We start from the raw sequence: 11,040 nt of genomic DNA, 5'->3' as shown, positions 1-11,040 counted from the left end.
ATTGAAAGGAATCGGGTGGAAAGGTGGAGGAAATAAAAAGAGGGGAAGGTGGAGGAAATGAACTAAGGGAGTATGTGTAAGAAATGAATTGAGGGGAAGTTGGAGGAAATTAATTGAGGGGAAAGGTGGTTGAAGTGAATTGAGGGGAAGGTGGATGAAATGAACTGAGGAGAAAAGTGGATGAAATGAATTGAGGGGAAAGGTGGATGAACTGGATTGAGGGGGAAGGTGGATGAAATGAACTGATGGGAAATGTGGATGAAATGAACTGACGGGAAATGTGGATGAAATGAATTGAGGGGTAAGGTGGAGGAAATGAATTGAGGGTAAAGGTGGATGAAATTAATTGAGGGGAAATGTGGATGAAATGAATTGAGGGTAAAGGTGGATGAGTGAACTGAAGAGAAGGTTGGATGAAATGAATTGAGTGGAAAGGTGAATGAACTGGATTGAGGGGAAACGTCAATGAAATGAACTGAAGGGAAAGGTGGATGAAATGAATTGAGGGGAAAGGTGGAGGAAATGAAATGAGGGGAAGGTGAATGACCTGGAATGAGGGGAAAGTTGATTAAATGAAATGAGTGGAAAGGTGGCTGAAATGAATTGAGGGGGAAGGTGGATGAGATGAACTGAGGGGAAAGGTGGATGAAATGAATTGAGGGGGAAGGTGGATGAAATGAATTGAGGGAAGGTGGATGAGTAAACTGAGGGGAAAGGTGGATGAAATGAATTGAGGGGGAAGGTGGATGAGATGAACTGAGGGGAAAGGTGGATGAAATTAATTGAGGGGAAATGTGGATGAAATGAATTGTGGGGAAAGGTGTAGGGAATGAATTGAGGGGAAAGGTGGATGAGTGAACTGAAGAGAAGGTTGGATGAAATGAATTGAGTGGAAAGGTGAATGAACTGGATTGAGGGGAAACGTCAATGAAATGAACTGAGGGGAAAGGTGGACAAAATGAATTGAGGGGAAAGGTGGAGGAAATGAATTGAGGGGAAAGGTGGAGGAAATGAATTGAGGGGAAAGGTGGAGGAAATGAAATGAGGGGAAGGTGAATGACCTGGAATGAGGGGAAAGTTGATTAAATGAAATGAGTGGAAAGGTGGCTGAAATGAATTGAGGGGGAAGGTGGATGAGATGAACTGAGGGGGAAGGTGGATGAGATGAACTGAGGGGAAAGGTGGATGAAATGAATTGAGGGGGAAGGTGGATTAAATGAACTGATGGGAAATGTGGATGAAATCAATTGAGGGGAAAATTGGATTAAATTAATTGAGGGGAAAGGTGGATGAAATGAACTGATGGGAAATGTGGATGAAATGAATTGAGGGGAAATGTGGATGAAATGAATTGAGGATTAAGGTGGATGAAATTATTTGTGGGGAAAGGTGGATGAAATGAATTGGGAAAGGTGGAGGGAATGAACTGAGGGAAAGTTGGATGGAATGAACTGAGGGAAAGGTGAATGAAATGAACTAAGTGGAACGGTGGATGAAATGAATTGAGGGGAAAGGTGAATGAACTGGCTTGAGGGGAAATGTCGGTGAAATGAACTGAGGGGAAAATTGAGGAAATGAACTGAGGGGAAAGGCAGAGGAAATGAAATGAGGGGAAAGGTGGACAAAATGAACTGAGGGGCAAGGTGGAGGAAATTAAATGAGGGGAAAGGTGGAGGAAATGAAATGATGGGAATGGTGAATGAAATGAACTAAGTGGAATGGTGGATGAAATGAATTGAGGGAAAGGTGGATAAAATGAACTAAGTGGATTGGAGAAGGAAATGAATTGAAGGGAAAGGTGGATGAAATGTATTGAGAGGATAGGTTGATGACATGAACTGAGGGGAACGGTGGAGGAAATGAATTGAGGGGAAATGTGGATGAAATGAATTGAGGGTAAAGGTGGATGAGTGAACTGAAGAGAAGGTTGGATTAAATGAATTGAGTGGAAAGGTGAATGAACTGGATTGAGGGGAAAGTTGATTAAATGAAATGAGTGGAAAGGTGGCTGAAATGAATTGAGGGGGAAGGTGGATGAGATGAACTGAGGGGAAAGGTGGATGAAATGAATTGAGGGGGAAGGTGGATGAACTGGATTGAGGGGAAACGTCAATGAAATGAACTGAAGGGAAAGGTGGATGAAATGAATTGAGGTGAAAGGTGGACAAAATGAATTGAGGGGAAAGGTGGAGGAAATGAAATGAGGGGAAGGTGAATGACCTGGAATGAGGGGAAAGTTGATTAAATGAAATGAGTGGAAAGGTGGCTGAAATGAATTGAGGGGGAAGGTGGATGAGATGAACTGAGGGGAAAGGTGGATGAAATGAATTGAGGGGGAAGGTGGATGAAATGTATTGAGAGGAAAGTTTGGTGACATGAACTGAGGGGATCGGTGGATGAAATGAAATGAGGGGAAAGGTGGAGGAAATGAATTGAGGGGGAAGGTGGATGAAATGAAATGAGGGGAAAGGTGGAGGAAATGAATTGAGGGGAAAGGTGGATAAAATGAATTGAGGGGAAGATGGACGAAGTGAATTGAGTGGAAATGTAGATGAAATGAATTGAGTGGAAAGGTGGATGAAATGAATTGAGGGGGAAGCTCGATGAAATGAATTGAAGGAAGGGTGGATGGACGGGGGAGTAGCAATGAAGTAAGAAACTGGGAGGTGATGGGTGGAAGATGCAAAAATCTGGAAAAGGATTTTGATCGGAGGAGACTGATTATGACAGAAAGGGAAGGATGAGAGTACCAGAGGGAGATGGTCATGTGAGGAAAAGAAAATGGGGAAGAGGGGAGCCAGAGTGGAAAAAGAGAATAGGGAGGGAGAGAGATGTTTCATAAGTTAGAGAATTAGGTGATGCTTCCTTCAGGTTGGAGACTTTGAGGTATTGCTCCTCCAACTTGAGTGACTTCATCTGACAGGGGAGGTGGCCAGGGACTAGCACATGGGAAAGGGAAGTTCAATTGAAATGCATGGCCACTGCGAAATTCCACCTTAGTGGGAGACAGAGCAAAGGTGGTTGGCAAAGTTGTCTCCAACCTAGTTTAGGTCTCATAGATATAGAGGAGGCTGCACCAGGAGGACCAGATATGGTAGATGACCCTGACAATTTGCTGGTGAAAGTACTGTTTGGGGTCACTTATAGAGGCAAGTACAACACTTACCCCCACAAGCATGACAAGTGCCAGGTGGACGGTGGAGAAGAGAGTCACACAGGCAATGATTCCTTTGGAAAGCGGACAGTGGTGGGTGGGTGGAGAGGAAGATGTGCTTAGTGGTAGGATCCTGCCGATGGTCGAGGTACAGAAAATAATGTGCTGGATACAGAAGCTCATGGGGAGGTAGGTAAGGACAAGTGGGATCCTTTCCCTGTATGGCAGCTGGACGATGGGCTGAGGGTGGACGAGGGCAGCATTGATGATACTGGAGAGAAAATTCTTTTCTTTGAGAAAGAGAACAGCCTCCATCCTGAAAACAGATGTGGCAGAGACAGGGGAACTGAGAAAAGGGAAATGATACAGAGTGGGAAGAGGTATGGAGACAATAATCCCAGTTACCCCATTAGACCTGTCGACTTGGCAAAGCAAGTACTTGTCTAGAAACTTCTCGATTATAAGGAGAGTGTCTACATCCAACACCTCATCAAGCAGTTCATTCCAAACTCCAGTCATCCTCTGTGTGAAAAAACATGGTTGCAAATGCATCAGCCTTATCTCTAGCACACCTGCTTTGCCCCCTCTTTGTTGTGGATCTAGATGTTCTTCGAGTCTTCAAATCCTGTTAGCTCTTTTAACTGTCCAACATTATTCATGACTACGTAAGGCAAGGTTACAAAGCTCTGATTTGATCTCACTCTTTGTATGTTGCATGTCATGACTTGTACTTGGTGGAAGAAGAAGGTATGATTGTTATTATATTGTAAACCATAGCAGAACAGCTCATTGAAAATGTCTCCCTTCCAAAGGAACTGATCAAGAGTGGCAATGTTTTTGCGGTGGAAAGAATTTATTTCCCATTACATTATAGTGTGTTTCCTAATCTGTTACAACAATCTAACTACAATAGGTCTCTTGTTATAATACAAGAAATGCATGTTTACAGCTTCATTCTCAATGTGCAAAGGTCACAAAGTACTACAGTAAAAAGTATTTTGTAAGTACTGTTATAATAAATCTTTGAGGAACAAATGCTGTTCCACCATTCAATAGTATCATGGTTGATCATCCAAATTAAATATCCTATTCCTAAGTTTTTGCAATATAATTGATTCTTTCACCCTAACAACTGTATTTAACTCCTTTTTGAATATGATTAATGAGTTGCTGTCTATAGTAAAGAATTCAACAAGACCACAACTTTCTAAGAAACTTCTAAGCTTAACATACATGAAGTTCTCCTTAACCTTGGGCTATAGCCTTGTCCTGGACCCCCCTGCTATCGGAAATATAATTTCTATATCCAGTGTGTCCAATCCTATTAAAATTCATATTTTTCTGTGAGATTCCCTCATTCTTCAAAGCCCCTGTTGTACCAATCTCTCTTATCTCACTGCCTTTCCAGGAATCAATCTGTTGAACCTTTGCGCATTTCCATCGATAAGCAAGAATACCCTTCTTCAGATAGGGAGGTCAAATCAGCACATACTTGATCTCATTAGGTGCTTGTATAATTGCAACAAGACATTCTATCTTCTGTGCTCAAATCTTTTAACCACTAAAGCCAACAGACCACTTGCTTTCTCAATTTCTTGCAGTACACACATGCAATTGATGAACAAACACACCAAGGTCACTTTGCAGCTCCTCTTAATTTGCCTTCCTATTGTAAATTAGTTTATTTTGTAATATTCATTACCAAAATGGATAAATTGGCATTTACCTACATTGTAAAGCATCTGCTGTGCAGTTGCCCTTTCACTCAACCTGTCCACACTATAGTATTTTTGTATCATCCCCACAGTTCACATTGCCACCTAGCCTTCTGTCACATGCAGATTTGGAGACATTTCATTTCATTCTAAACCATTAACATATATTGTGAATAGCTGGGTTCTAGCCTGATCACTGTTGTAACACATTAGCTACTTCATTTACCACAAAGTCCACATGCTCTAATTTTGCATGTGAAATCTCTTATCTGGATGTAGTGTCCAGAAAATTCTTGTGAACAATTCTACCATGTTATTTTGGTCTGATCTAATGTTCTGCCATTTCGAGCAAGACCTGCCGATGGGTTTTGGCTCGAGCTTTGACAGTGCTCTTTTTCTAGATACTGCCTGGCCTGCTGAGTTCCTCCAGTATTTTGTGTGTTGCAAGGATTTCCAGCATCTGATGATTTTCTCTTGGTAATATTATTGCTGATTTGGTGTACCCAAATTATAGGCATTATAAGTACAATAAAAGTCACTGATTACAGAAGTACCTGTATGACATGCATCTCTAATTTCTATTTAGTACCATACCAAACTTGAGCAATATTGTTTGGGCCCCACGTGCAACTCCCACACATTTTTTTTGCTTTTTGTAGTATATTAGATCCATGACTAAGCCAAGTGTCTGTCCCGTACCGATTATGCAGTTCTTGTGCCAGCTGTTCTTGTGTTCTCACAAGTTTACAAATTTTCCAGACCAGTCCTGAGCTTTAGTATTGGTTATGTTGTTACTTAATGGCTATGAATAATCCAGGGACCATAACATAAGCAAAGCACATCCCTTAAACTAATAAAGTTTGAAGAATAGAACATCTCTTTAACAGGCCAAGCAGCTGCAAAATGACTGAACTACAAACATTTGTAGTTTAAAACTATTTATTTAACTGTGTTTCTTTGATTTTTGAATGCTGGAACATTGATAACATTGAACTCAAACAGGCTGTTTCTTCAACTGATCCTGAAATTTACCTGAAATATAAAGAAGTGTATTTTGGAATGGCAAAATTCACATGAATAGGCAAAAATGAAAAAAGGATTTGTGGATCAGCAAAATGCTTGACATCAAAGCTCTGCACTAAGTACTGAGATACTGAGGGATTAGGCAACTACACAGTGTCACGGAAGGAAGGCAGAGAACAGTGTAGAATGGGAGGAGATGGCTACAGATTATAGACAAGGTGATGTGCATTAAAACTGGTAATGATAATACCCCAGCTTTAAAACAGTTTGAATTGGTTGACGGTGAAATCAATCAAGGAATGGTGTTGAATTCTGGGATAATCCTTTAATCTTCACAAATAAGTTTCCAGTTTACGAATGGAAGCCCCGAAGTCAATAGTTGTATAAACATTTGATCACTGTTGTATAAACATTTAATGTATAATGAGCACATAGTAGTTTTGTCTAAGAGTCCAAGCTTTCTCAGCCGTTCATCCACACCCCAATAGTAATATCCTTTCATCTGAATCAGAATTTTGAATCCAGAAATCCAGCCAGACACTTCTTCAGTGCCCTACTCTATTTATCATTTAAGATGAAACCCACATTTCATAAGAAAACAATTATTTTCTTTGAAAAATGTGTTCGGAGTCTCATTTCTTTTGAGCTTTCTCTAAATTCATTGTCCATGAGGTCTAAACAGTCATCATATTTTTGCTGGAGGAGATCAAATCTGATGTCCAGCTGATTCCAAATCTCAATGGCTTCTGCATCTGGCTCACAGTTTCCCACACTTCTTTTAAAATTTACTGGGCCCCAGATTCCTGTGAACCATTAAAATTAATTGGGGTCCCAGTCCCAGCACCCCCTTAAAGCTCTCCAGTCTGTGTTATCTCTATTTCCTTGAAGATCATTTAGTTCAGGTTATCATGCACTCTTGAAACTTACCAGGGCCTTCCTTATTTCCAAATACTCACTTCTAATCCTCTGAGTTTATTATTCTTCTGTATAACGTCTATAAAAATGTGTATTACAAGTTATATTAACAATCTGAAAATTCGGCCTGTCTGGTACCACCAAAGGCGTGAGCATGCCAGATTGACAAAGGTTTACTGTATGTTTACTATACTGAAAGTATCTCCACAGACTGCATCTTGAAGCAACTCAGAGTGGTATCCTTCAAGCAAATATTACCATAACAGATATTGTGTATACAAAATGGCTTCCTGTTACTTTTGTAAAAAAGAAACAAACCCTTTTGTGCATTTAAATGAAACAAGCACCAGTGCCTGTGCTCAGCATTCCCTTTACAGTGCTGATGTCCTAAAGAATGTCTTGGGCTAAAACGTTGATTCTTTATTCACTTCTGTTGATGTTGCCAGACCTGCAGAGTTCTTCTGGCATTTGTGTGTGTTGCTAATGTTACAGATGTTGCAAATGTTGATTCACCAGCATCTTCTTAGCTGTATTTGTCCCTAGTCATGAGTGGATATTATGGATTTTAGAGTAAAAAAAAATTACAGCACAGAAACAGGCCCTTCAGCCCATCTAGTCCATGCCAAAACTATTAAACGACATGTTCTCATTGAGCAACACTGGGACCATGGCCTTCCATACCCCTACTATCTATCTACCTATCCATTCTTTGCTTAAACGTTGAAATTGAGCTCACTTAAATATGCACCACTTGCGCTGGTAGCTCATTCCACACTCTTATGACCCTCTGAGAGAGGAAGTTTCCCCTCATGTTCCCTTTAAACTTTTCACCCAAGCTCAGTGGAAAAATCCTGCTTTCATTTATCCTATCTATACCCCTCATAATTTTGTAAACCTCTATCGAATCTCTTCTCAGTCTTCTACAGTCTAACCTATTCAATCTTTCCTGATTACTCAGGTCTTCCTGACCCGGCAATATTCTTGTAAATTTTCTCTGTATTCTTTCAACCTTATTTACATCTTTCATAGAAACATAGAAAAACTACAGCACAATACAGGCCCTTCGGCCCACAAAGTTGTGCCGAACATATCCTTACCTTAGAAATTACTAGGCTTACATATAGCCCTCTATTTTACTAAGCTCCACGTATCAATTATTGAGAAATATACCTGACATAATCATTATATATACCTGAAATATAATCACTATGTACTAGCTAGTTACTATGTAATCACTCCTATGTACTGAATATTACTACGTATTATTTTACTAGACACATTTTGCTATGTATTGTTTTAACTAGATACTTTGTACTCTCTTAGCTGCATACTGTGGCAATTACAGAACACCTGTTTAGCTAGCAGCACTATTAGCTGAAATGTACTCCATGAATTACACTCAGCCTTTGTTTAGTAAGAGATAACGGTGGCGGACAGGATGGTACGAGCAGGAAATGTAATGTGAGGGAGGTTGTCTGGAAAAATAACCTTGGCCAGGAATGGGGCCCCAGTGCGAACTGGAGAGAAATAATGGTGGCGCACCGAGAGCTAGGCAAGAGCGATTGATTAGTTAATATATAGATGATATGCAATTATAAATTGATTGGGTATGCTGATAAAACCGAAATGTAACTGAGATAAGAAATTACTATAAAGAATGCTGTACACCGGAGCTCGGCGGGCTTTCGGTGACAAGTTCATTGATTGCTTCAGCCTTTGTTTGCAAATAAAGGTTTAAATTTCTCGAAGAATTGTCTGCGTCTCCTGGTCATTTCAAGTAACCACGACACTATCCAAAAGTTTCTTAAAAGACCCTATTGTCTTCGCCTCCACCACTGTTGCTGGAAGCCCATTCCATGCACTTACCACTCTCTGAGTAAAAAACTTACCCCTGACATCTGTACATAGGTGACCAAAACTGCACACAATACCCCAAATTAGGCCTCCCAACATCTTATACAACTTCAACATAACAGCCCTTTTCTTGTATTCCGTACATTGATTTTTGAAGGCCAATGTGGCAGACGCTTTCTTTGCAACCCTATGTACCTGTGACACCACTTTCGCTGAATTATGGACCTGTATTCCCAGTTCACTTTGTTCTACCACACTCCTCAGTGCCCTACATTTCACTGTGTAAGTCCTACCCTGGATTGGTCCTACTGAAATGCAATATCTTTGACTTGTCTGGATTAAATTCCATTTTTCAGCAAACACGAGGAAATCTGCAGATGCTAGAAATTCAAGCAACACACACAAAATGCTGGTGGACTTCCTGACGAAGGGTCTCGGCCCGAAACGTCGACAGTGCTTCTCCCTATAGATGCTGCCTGGCCTGCTGCATTTCACCAGCTTTTTGTGTGTGTTGCTATTTTTCAGCCCATTTTTCTAGCTGATGTAGGTCCTTCTGCAGGCCACGATAGCCTTCCTCTCTGTCCACTACAGCCCCATTCTTGGTGCCATCCATAAATTTGCTGATCCAGTTAACCACATTACCATCCAGATCATTGATATTTTGTTACATACCCGTGGGTCTTGTACCTGTCACGTGACCGTGATGTAATTGAAGCTATACTGGACATGAGGTAATGGTCTTGTGATGGGGGAGTGATGTCATTTTCCTGCCAGTGAGAGGTCACGTGATAGTTTTTTCAACAGGGGATAAAAGGAGAACCCCACCCTGTGACAGGGGCAGTTCATGGCTGAATTCGCCACTGACTCCATGTTGCTGCATATTCCAATGTTATGACGCAGTTTCATTTAAAAGTGGAGTTTTACTTTCTGCCTTAAGCCAAAGGTTATTCCCGGCAGTTTTGCTACAATACTGCCAGTTCAGCAGTGGAGAGTGAAGATTCATCGAAGTTCGGGAATCCCAAAGGATCAGGAAAGTTGGTGTTGATGGTGAAACCGCTACAACTTTATTTAATCTTCGTACAAGGAATTAGTAACCTGCAAGCCGACATAACTCCTGCTAAAAGGGGCAGAAAGAATTGGATGCAGAGTTTCGCCAAGGAAAGGTCAGTACCTTTAAGCCGTTTCATTTTCTTCATTGTAAATCCTTTGATCAAAGTATACTTCAACTGGGTTCAGCAGTAACGCCACGAAGGAGAACTTAAATTACTGTCAAGGAAAGTCTCTCCCAAGTGACTGTGTAAACTTTGGACTTTGGCATTATTACTTCTAAGAACTGTTTTGGCATTATCGCTTTAAGAACTGTTCAAGCTGCCGCACCGCAGCCGACTTCTGGTTAAGTTAGTCGTTTGTTTACTTTTGGGGTTTTTTTAGCAGTGTTTAATAAATGTTTTATTTGCTATAAAAAACCTGTCTCAATTATATATTCATTGTTCCTGGACCGTAACAATATAGCCGGCAAACAACAGCAGACCCAGCACCAATCCCTGCAGCACACCACTCCAGTCAGAGAGGCAGCCATCTACGACCACACTCTGGCTTCTCCCACAAAACTAATGTTTATTTCAATTTACTACCTCATCTTGAACTGAATCTTCTTGACCAACCTCCCTTGCAGGACCTTGCCAAATACCTTGCTAAAGTCCACTTAGACAACATCTACTGCCTTGCCTTCATTCACTTTCCCAGTAACTTTCTCAAAAAAACCTCTGTAAGATTGGTTAGACATGACCTATCACACATGAAGCCACACTGACTATCCCTGTCTATCCAAATACTTATATATCCTGTCCCTTAGAATACCTTCCAATAACTTTCCTGCAACTGATGTCAGACTCAATTTGGCTATAATTTCCTGGTTTGTTTTTACAGCCTTTCGTAAACAGTGGAACAACATTGGTACCTCTCCTGCCGCTAAGGATGATTTAAATATCTTTGCTAGGGCCCCAGCAATTTCTGCACTTGCCTCCCATAGGGTCCGAGGGAACGCCTTGTCAGGCACTGGGGATTTATTCACCCTGATTTGCCTCAGGATAGCAAACATCTCCTTTTCTGTAATCTGTACAGGGTCCATGAAGTTGATGCTGCCCCAGGTTGTATCTTCTCAGCTTTGATATGCAATCTATCTGGACTCTCCCACATATTGCAACCTTCAATATCCTGTAGCTCAGAAGCAAATATTCAATGAATATTATATCTGCAAGCTGACATCACAAAGCTTCAAAAGGGGAAGCAAAGAGAAATCTCAAAGTCTAGTTTATTTTCATAGTTCACATGTTTGCAAAGTTGCAAAGAAAAATTATTAAAGCTATTGAACATTCT

The sequence above is a fragment of the Hypanus sabinus genome, chromosome 15, assembly GCF_030144855.1.
Source record: "Hypanus sabinus isolate sHypSab1 chromosome 15, sHypSab1.hap1, whole genome shotgun sequence".
Classification (NCBI taxonomy): Eukaryota; Metazoa; Chordata; class Chondrichthyes; order Myliobatiformes; family Dasyatidae; genus Hypanus; species Hypanus sabinus.
Note: the sequence above shows the minus strand (reverse complement) of the source record.